We start from the raw sequence: 9,661 nt of genomic DNA, 5'->3' as shown, positions 1-9,661 counted from the left end.
GCAATATATATTGCACTCTTATTATCGCGACTCAGTGTGTGTGTGTTCATTTTCACTTTTTTTTTTCAATTAAAACATGTTAACTACAATCCCTACCATTACTGTGTGTGGCATTAGTAGAATTTCCTCTGCATTCATCTCTTAGATGGTCAAAAGCAGTAGGATCACACTTATCATGCACCTTTTATCCTTGGATGGTTCTGGAATATTTATCTAGTGTTGTTCTCTAATATGAGTCTGTTACCTTCAGAGGCTATTGGTGTCATAATCTGATCTTGTGGTCCTTTAAATTTTATGCAGGGAAGAACCAACTGAACCATTTTACTATCTGCTGCTTGATCCTCCAAAGAGAAGATTCCAAGCTCAGCTAAATTTTTAATAAATGTGTCAGTTTAATAGCAGAAGCCAGGAAGAAGGAATAAGAGAAAAGGATAAACAAAATCTGCAGTTTCTGTCTACTTTGCTGAGTTGCTCCAGCATTTAGTAACTCTTTGCTTTGCAGTTTTGTTACACTGTGATGCAAAAGATCTGTTGATAGTTCTATGTTTAGTCTTTTGAGTTATGCTTTTCTCTGGCTACTGCTTCCTGTTATCTGTAAACCATATTGTGATACTGTTTGTCTTCAGTATATGCGGTTGTGTGTTATTCTGGACGCTGGCCAGGAGATAACGATGGACTTCTTTTTTTTCTTTTTCTTTTTGATGAGAAACCCAATAGTTTAAATCCCTAATTGGTCCCACCCTATAGAGTGGTAAACTCCTCGAGAGTGGACCGGTCCCATAGTGCTGCTCCACATTTGTCGCTCTAACCAACTGGGCGACGAAGCAGGTGCTATGCTATCAGCATCTTAAATGTTTTCACTAAAAGTGTGCATGTTTTGCGGACTCTAGTGCTGAAGACTGTGTGTGTGTGAGAGAGAGAGATCTTTGTATCTAAACATGCCTAAGAGTAGTACTTACTGCTCTGGAAGAAAAGGGAAGCATTCAATGCAAAATTTTGCATGAATATATATATATATATATATATATATATATATATATATATAGAGAGAGAGAGAGAGAGAGAGAGAGAGAGAGAGAGAGAGAGAGATCTTTGTATCTAAACACACCTAAGAGTATTACTTACTGCTCTGAAAGAAAAGAAAAGAAAAGAAGTCAATGCAATTTTTTGCATGCAAAAAGAATTTATATATATATATAGATAGATAGATAGAGAGAGAGAGAGAGAACTGAAAACCTACCCACTAAAAAGCATGCTGAACTTACCCACCAAACCTGGATGGTCCAGAGTAGCCCTATATATTTTTTGAAACCTACTCACCCTGCCCCCCCCCCCATCTCTCCCTACCGTTCAGGTTTGGTGGGTAGGTTCGGCATGCTTTTTAGTGGGTAGGTTTTCAGTTCTCTCTCTCTTTCTCTCTCTGTGTAGGAATTGTAACAATACCTATGAATGCCAAAAGAAACATTTCGTTTATGATTTAAATTAAATCTGTTGAAGATGTTGATTTTTAAGAGTTAAAATTAGAAATTCCATGCTATCACAGTTATGCCAAGGATATGAATGCTACTTTTCCATACAGGTAGAAGCTGGCGGACCCCAACAGAGATGGAACAGTATGTCTGGTCCAGTTGGAAGTCGTGGGTTCCCAGACCATTATTGAGCACACATGTGAGAATGGAAGACAAGGCATGTGAAATGGAGTTGTCTTCTTTTGACACATATATGCAGCTTGCTGATCGCATAAGAAGACACTTTCGGGATTTAAAATACTTTTGGCTCTCCACAGAATTGCAGGTAAATGTATTGTGCGCTAATCCTGATTATAATGTTTAACAATAATCCATGGAAAGGCAAGTTATAGATGCTAAGGTCAACAGCAGCCGCCTATACCTATCAGAAAGGCCATTTTATCAGTACACCTTTCTGTACGTCCCTTCTAGTTGGCATAGAAAAAGCAACCTTGATGATACAGGCTACACCATGTTATTTAGAATGTTATATAAACCAACAAATCACAAGATAAAGATGGGGAAAAGAGAGAAAACAAGAGTCTTACGTGGTTCCAACACTCATGCCTACATCCACACAAACAGAGAAAAATCCAGAGCAAACACAATAGCGAGATGCAGAGCTTGCAAAACCCTAATTCTCAATACACCTGAAAACCCTCATACTCTAACACCAAAAGGAAGCAACTATATATATGAAAAGCGAACAACAATCTAGCCGGTATATAAAGGGAAATTACAAAATAGGATAATACATACCGTGGGAGGCTCCGGCCCTCACACCCCTGACCGAAGTCCTCCGCAACCACCACAATCCTTATTGAAGATCTCGTTTTCAAAAAGTATTTTGAACCAAGTCATGAATCGGAGCGGGTCCAGAATTCATGACACCCACAACATTATAAGAGAATGCTTGTGGTTGTGTTAAGTAAAGCATTCTAAGAGAGAAAGCTTAGAGTATGGTTTCCCATGAACATCTAAAGAGTACATAACAATGGCATTCATTGTTAACATCAGTTTTTCACTTTCTCTTTTCCATCACTTCATGTTGCCAAGATCGAGTGTAGAATTTAGATAATATTCCAGACTTCTATCCTAGGAATCTTTCTTGCCTGGATAATTGTTGGTTCAAAAGGCGCTTCCTAAGAAACATGAGCCTTTTATTCTCCTGTGACATTTCATGTGTTGTTTCTTGTTGAGAATAGGTGGTTTTTAGGTTAAGTTGTTCTTTATTAGAGGTTTTCTGAAATACTTTTTTCATAAGGTGTTAGATGTAATTTCTTTGTTTTGCCTCTCTCTATTTAATATAGAGAGAAGCCCTAATGAGGTATCGAGTTTTTCTGTTTTCTTCGTTCAGCCGTCTCTCTCTCTCTCTCTCTCTTTCTCTCTCTTCTTCCAGGTTCGGTTCATCTTCTACATGGTATCAGAGCTACAGCCGATCGTGGGAACGTGATCGACTGTGAAGTGGGAGCGTGATCGTGCTCTACCAGAACTCAGTCGATTCATGGAGGCTTTCATGATCATGATCAAACTTCGATCACGTTGAGTAATGTTCTAATCAGGTCAGCACTTTAAATATTTTTTTTTGGCATTCTGCTGGTCGTGGATGCCTGTTGTGGGTGTCGTATCATCTGCTGTGGGTGTCGTATCATCTGCTGGTCGTGGATGCCTGCTGTGGGGGTCGTATCTCCTCGTGCTCATCGTGGATGCCTGTTGTGGGTGTCGTATCTCCTCGTGACTACCTACGCTGTTGGGAGTTTGCTGCGACCTGGTGGTGCCGAGTCTTGCTGCTGCTATGACGAGTTGTGTTTTGGTTCATAAGTTGTCGAAGGATATTCCTGATGGGTGGAAATAACAGAATTTTTTTTCTGTTGTCGTGAGTGCTGAATCCTCGTCGAGGTGTGTTCCTGCTGTTTGGGAGCAACAAATTTTTTTTTGTGTGGCCGTAAGTGTTGAGTTCTTGCAGAAGCTGATTTTGTGTGATATTTACTGGATGTCATGTCGTATATGTTGGAGAACAGCAGGTTTAGTTAACATTGTGTCTTGCGACTGCATTCTATCATGTGTGGTGATGTGTTTGGGTGCAGCAAGGATCGGGATTTCTGTGGTAACTACAGCAACTGGAATTGATTTTTAACTCCCTGTTGTGTTGAGTGTTGAAGTTACTCTTCTGTCATGGAAAATAGCAAATGTGATTTCCTGCTGGATTGATCGTTATTTTGTGGAACAGCAGGAGTGGTTTCCTGCTGAGTTGAAGAAATTTTTTTTCTTGAACACTTGTTGTTCAAGTGAGTTTTTTTTGGTATGGCTGAAACGTCGAAAAGTGATTCCAAAATGGAACATATTGGGGAGTATAAGGCGTTTGCCAACCTCTTCTCGTATGGCTCTTCTGTTAGGTTGAATGAAACCAACTATGCCAGGTGGTCCAGAACTTTTATGATGTCGGTATCTGGACATCGTCGAAAACATATTTTGTTGGAAGGCGAACCCATTGAGAAATTGGGAAAATATGTTACTTGGGATGAAGATAATGACATAGTTATGTCATGGATCATGAACAGTGTCGAACCCCATATTGCAGATGGATTGATCTACTATAATACAACCAAACTAATGTGGGACAATCTTCGTGATACATATTCACAAGAAACGAATGTGAGTTGTGTCCTACAAGTCGAACAGGAAATATATAACTTGCAACAGGGAGATCAGACCTTGGCCCAGTACTATGCCTCTGTCAAAGCTGCGTTTGAAAGACTTAATGCTCACTGGCCTTTGTGTTGCTCGAAGCAAAAGGATCATCAAGAACAAACCATGGTTGCTCGTTTTCTTACAGGTCTCTCTTCAGATTTTTCTGTTGCAAAAGTTCAAATGTTGACTGGTTCAGATGTTCCCACTCTTGCTGATGCTTACAATCGTCTGAGTAGACTTGCGATATCTCTGCCACAATCTCAGCCTGTGACTCAGACATCTGCTCTTGTTGCCCCATCTAGTTATGGCCGTGGAAATATTCAGAATATCAGAGGACGAGGACGTGGACGTGGTATGGGAGGCAGAGGAAAGCTTCAATGTACATTCTGTGGAAAATCTGGACATTTAGAAGATCGTTGTTGGGATAAGCATGGTCGGCCAATCTCTTCTGCATCAAAGTCATATAATCCTAAAGCTCATGTTACTACTATTGAGGCAACTAATGCACAAGAGAATATCACTGCAAATGAAAGTAGTATCACCCTTAGTCATGCGGAATATGATGAGTTGATTGCTCTCCGACCTTTGAGTTCCAGTTCTCCTGTAGCTGGTATTGCCTATTCAACCGGGAATTATCTCCATCCGAATGATAGTAAGTGGGTTATTGACTCTGGTGCATCCAGACATTTGTGTGGAAATTCTCATGTTTTTTCAGATCTAAAGGTCATTAAGGCTCAACTTGGAGTCTCATTAGCCGATGGGAGCTCCTCCCCGGTTGTTGGTCAGGGAAATATTTCTATATCCTCCTCATTACAGTTGAAAAATGCTCTTCATGCTCCAAACTTTCCTCAAAGTTTACTTTCTGTTAGTTGCCTTATAAAAGAACAAAATTGTAGAGTAATATTTGATCCAATGGGTTGTCATTTTCAGGATTTGCTGACGGGGAAGAAGATTGGTGGAGGCTATGAAGAAAATGAAATTTACTACCTACATTATCCAATGGGTTCTGTTCATGCTGCAGTGGACCATTCATTCAGCCCTGTTCAGTGGCATCGTCGTCTTGGTCATCCTTCATTGTCAAAGCTTCGGTCGGTCTTTCCTCAGATTCCTTCCACCACATCATTTCAGTGTGAAGCATGTCAGTTGGGCAAGCATCATCGAAGTTCGTTCCCATTGAGTCAGAGTCAGTCGAGTAATAAAGTTTTTGAACTTCTTCATGCAGATGTATGGGGTCCTAGTAAGATTCCTACTAGGACTCAGTGTCGGTATTATCTTGTTATTGTTGATGATTTCTCTAAGTTATCATGGGTATTTTCAATAAAAGAACAATCTGAAGTTCCAAGTCTTATCAAATCCCTAATTCTTGAAATAAAAACTCAGTTTGAATCTATTGTCAAGATTGTTCGCACTGATAATGCTCTTGAGTTTAAATCAAAAGATCTGTTACAATTTTACCAAGATCATGGCATCCAACCCCAAACTTTCTGTGCCTATACATCTCAACAAAATGGGGTGGCTGAGCGAAAACATCGGCACCTCCTTGATGTTGCAAGGACCATTATGATTCAATCCAATGTTCCTGCGTCATACTGGGGTGATGCGATTACCACTGCTTGCTATCTGATCAACCGCATGCCTTCGTCTTCTGTGGGTGATCAAATTCCATTACATATCCTAAAACCTAATGCCCCACTTTTTTCTTTCTCACCAAAAATATTTGGATGTGTCTGTTTTGTTCATAAACTTGGCCCTGACCGTGATAAATTAGCAGCTCAAGCTACAAAATGCATATTTATTGGTTATCCGAAAAATCAGAAGGGCTATCGATGTTATGATCCTATTTCTCGCCGAGAGTATGTCAGTGCGGACGTATCTTTCCTGGAATCCTCTCCATATTACTCTAGTTCCGGTTCTCCACTCCAGCTGAGTCTTTTCCATTACCTATACCTCCTTTTCCTTTGGAATTTGTGCCCTCCTTACCAAACCAAACTTCATCCTCTTCCAGATTTAATAATCCTCCATTGGTATATGTGCGTAGAGCTCCACTTCCGCAAGAGCCTTCATCTTCTTCTTCTCCTGAGGTAAGTTCTACTGACAATAGTGTTCTTCAGGATGATGATAACAGGCCTATTGCTCTACGAAAAGGGACAAGACAATGCACCTTATATCCCATAGCTCATTTTGTCTCCCATGCCAAAATTGGACATAAGATGAAGTCTTTTATTTCAGCCTTGTCTGCTGAAACCATTCCCCTGAACTATCAGCAGGCAGCACTTGATACTCGCTGGAAGATGGCTATGCAAGAAGAAATGACAACTTTGGTATCTCAGCATACCTGGGATCTAGTTGATTCCCCAGCAGATGCTGACATTGTTGGTTGTAAATGGGTATATACAATAAAGTACAAATCTGATGGTTCTATTGAAAGGTACAAGGCCAGATTAGTCGCGAAAGGATATACCCAGACATATGAAATTGACTTCTTTGAAACATTTTCTCCTGTTGCACGGATGGGTACCATCCGTCTTGTTCTCTCAGTAGCTGTTCAGCATGGCTGGAACTTGTGTCAATTAAATGTGAAAAATGCCTTTCTTTATGGGGATCTCTCCGAGACCGTTTACATGCAACGACCTCCAGGTTTTGAGGTTGAGGGGGAGTGTCATAAGGTGTGCAAATTGAGAAAGGCGATTTATGGCTTGAAACAAAGTCCTCGTGCATGGTTTCAAAAGTTGTTTGAAGTGATGTCAAGCTTTGGTTTTAACAGATCAGCAGCAGATCATACTCTTTTTATAAAGAAAACTAGCTCTGGCATAGTTGTTATGGTAGTATATGTGGATGACATCATTCTTACAGGAGATGATGTGAAAGCTATTGAAGCCACAAAAGCTCATCTTCACAAACACTTTGTTACAAAAGACCTTGGTTCACTCAGGTATTTTCTGGGTATAGAAGTTGTTAGAAGCCATGAAGGGATGGTTCTGTCTCAACGGAAGTATGTTCTTGACTTATTAAAGGAAACATGCATGTTGGAAGCTAAACCAGCAAATATTCCCATGGACCATAAAGTTCAGTTGGTTGAAGAAGGGTCAAAACCTGTTGATAGCAAACGCTATCGCTCCCTCGTAGGGAAGTTACTATATGTAACTGTGACCAGACCAGATATTGCTTTAGCAGTAAGCAAAGTTAGCTAGTTCATGGACAAACCAACTGAGGTACACTGAAATGCAGCCATAATGATTCTCAGATATCTAAAATCCTCTCCTGGAAAGGGGTTATTGTTCAAGAAAGGTGGAACTCTGGAGATAGTAGCTTATTCTGATGCTGACTATGCTGGATCTATAGTAGATAGAAAGTCTACCACAGGATTCTGTGTGTTTCTGGGAGACAACTTGATTTCATGGAGAAGGAAGAAACAAAATGTGGTTTCCAGGTCGAGTGCAGAATCAGAATATCGGGCTATGGCCCAAACAACTGCTGAATTGATATGGGTTCGCACTGTTCTTAATGATCTCCAGGTGAAGGTTTCTTCTCCAATGACCATGATGTGTGATAACAAAGCGGCAACATATATAGCAAACAATCCTGTCTTTCATGAGAGAACAAAGCACATTGAGGTTGATTGTCACTATGTAAGAGATATGATTCAAGCTGGTCATATCACTACAAAATACCTAAAGTCTGAAGACCAAGTTGCAGATATGTTTACAAAGCCTCTTGCTAGGCCTAATTTCTCCAGATGCTGTGACAAGCTGAGCATGATAGATATCTATGCTCCAGCTTGAGGGGGAGTGTTGAGAATAGGTGGTTTTTAGGTTAAGTTGTTCTTTATTAGAGGTTTTCTGAAATACTTTTTTCATAAGGTGTTAGATGTAATTTCTTTGTTTTGCCTCTCTCTATTTAATATAGAGAGAAGCCCTAATGAGGTATCGAGTTTTTCTGTTTTCTTCGTTCAGCCGTCTCACTCTCTCTCTCTCTCTCTCTCTCTCTCTCTCTTCTTCCAGGTTCGGTTCATCTTCTACATTTCTCAAAGTTTCAAACACTTATTTGGCACCTTAGGGAAAACCGCCAAGTACCTAAACGCCTCACCTTGAAAGGCACTTTCTAGCTAAAGCCTAAAACCTACACCTGAGTTGCTGCCCCTCCTCCGTTGCATGTGCAGATCCCTATATATTTGTAGCTGCAGCTTTCTAGTGTTTCTGTTTCGCATGTTGGAACTTTCCAGATATAAGCATAATGAACTCTGCAGTGGTATTTCCATGATAAAGAACATTTCTAGGATGACTAGTGTTCATTTCTTGACATCTTCTCTGCATGTAGAGTGCTTTCTAAGAAACCTAGACTAATTCAAGTATGCATAAGCATACTCTTTAACACAGTCTAAGCAAGAGTATTCAGCCAATAGTGTAACATGTATAATTAATGCATAAGCAAATGGACATTAAAACATTTTCACCTTAGAAGTACCCAGCTATGTGGAAGATAACTAGAAAGTGTTGGGTATATATTACTGGGTTGTAATGCTCATAAGAGAGTGGCCTGCCATTATGGGCATCGACAGCTGTTGTCAGGCACTTAAGATAATCAATTGTGTGGACAAGATTATGATAACAAGTTTTGAAGAACTACGAAAGGATTGATTAAGAAAACAAACTTCCAATGAATACAAATTGTTGTTCAATAGATTGAATTGAGATATAGAGTAGGGAGGTTGGATGACTCACCTGATTGGTGCCCAATTCAACCCTACTCATGGTTAACCTGTGCCTTTCAGCTTCATTGATATCTACAATATTAGATATATGAATATAACCAACACGCTGTTGATGTTGGTAAATTGAGATAAACCCCCACGAAGCACATTAGTCAAATCTTAGTGTACAAGCATATTTGACAATCACATTAAAAATAATGGGCATTCATGCTTCCATGATCTCTTGGTAGAATAATATTTTGTTTGATATTCTATAACATAAATTTTCCAGTTTCTAAAGTGTGGTTTTCTGAGGTCCATGTAACCGTATGGATACTGCAGGATGTAGTCCACAACTAGACGCTGTACACTGGTTGGAGGTTCTACTACACAGAATGTGGCAAGACAAGCGGGCAATGCATCAATGGCAGATTGAGTCAAGCTTAGGCAGGGAGACCAGTACAAACTATCCAACGGTTAAGTTTTTAATGGCAACCGAAGCAGATTTCTTCATAGGTGCACTTGGATCGACGTGGTGTTATCTAATCGATGGAATGAGAAATACTGGAGGGAAAGTCATGGTTGGAATTGGAGGGATAGATTCTGGTGAAATATGGGGGATCTTTGCACAAATTATTCAATTTTGACAATCAACAAGCTGGTATTAAAGACTGGCACACATGGAGGGGAAGCTGTGTTGTAGCAAATTGTGTATTGCACCAAGGAGATACATGTAAATGAAAACCATAAAATTATGAATCACTCATTTTAT

General features: G+C 40.0%; 1 pseudogene across 1 annotated transcript; it reads left to right on the top strand.

The window, feature by feature from the left end:
* Positions 1 to 1,560: 1,560 nt before the first annotated feature.
* On the top strand, positions 1,561 to 9,661 carry LOC149844367 (uncharacterized; annotated as a pseudogene). Its single transcript, XR_016430396.1, has 2 exons — positions 1,561 to 1,794; positions 9,232 to 9,661. The product of XR_016430396.1 is annotated as an uncharacterized LOC149844367 (transcript).

Source organism: Nuphar pumila, chromosome 2 (assembly GCF_984573655.1).
Source record: "Nuphar pumila chromosome 2, dmNupPumi1.hap1.1, whole genome shotgun sequence".
Classification (NCBI taxonomy): domain Eukaryota; kingdom Viridiplantae; phylum Streptophyta; class Magnoliopsida; order Nymphaeales; family Nymphaeaceae; genus Nuphar; species Nuphar pumila.
The sequence above is the reverse complement of the archived record's forward strand: the minus strand, read 5'-3'. Positions and strand labels throughout refer to the sequence as shown.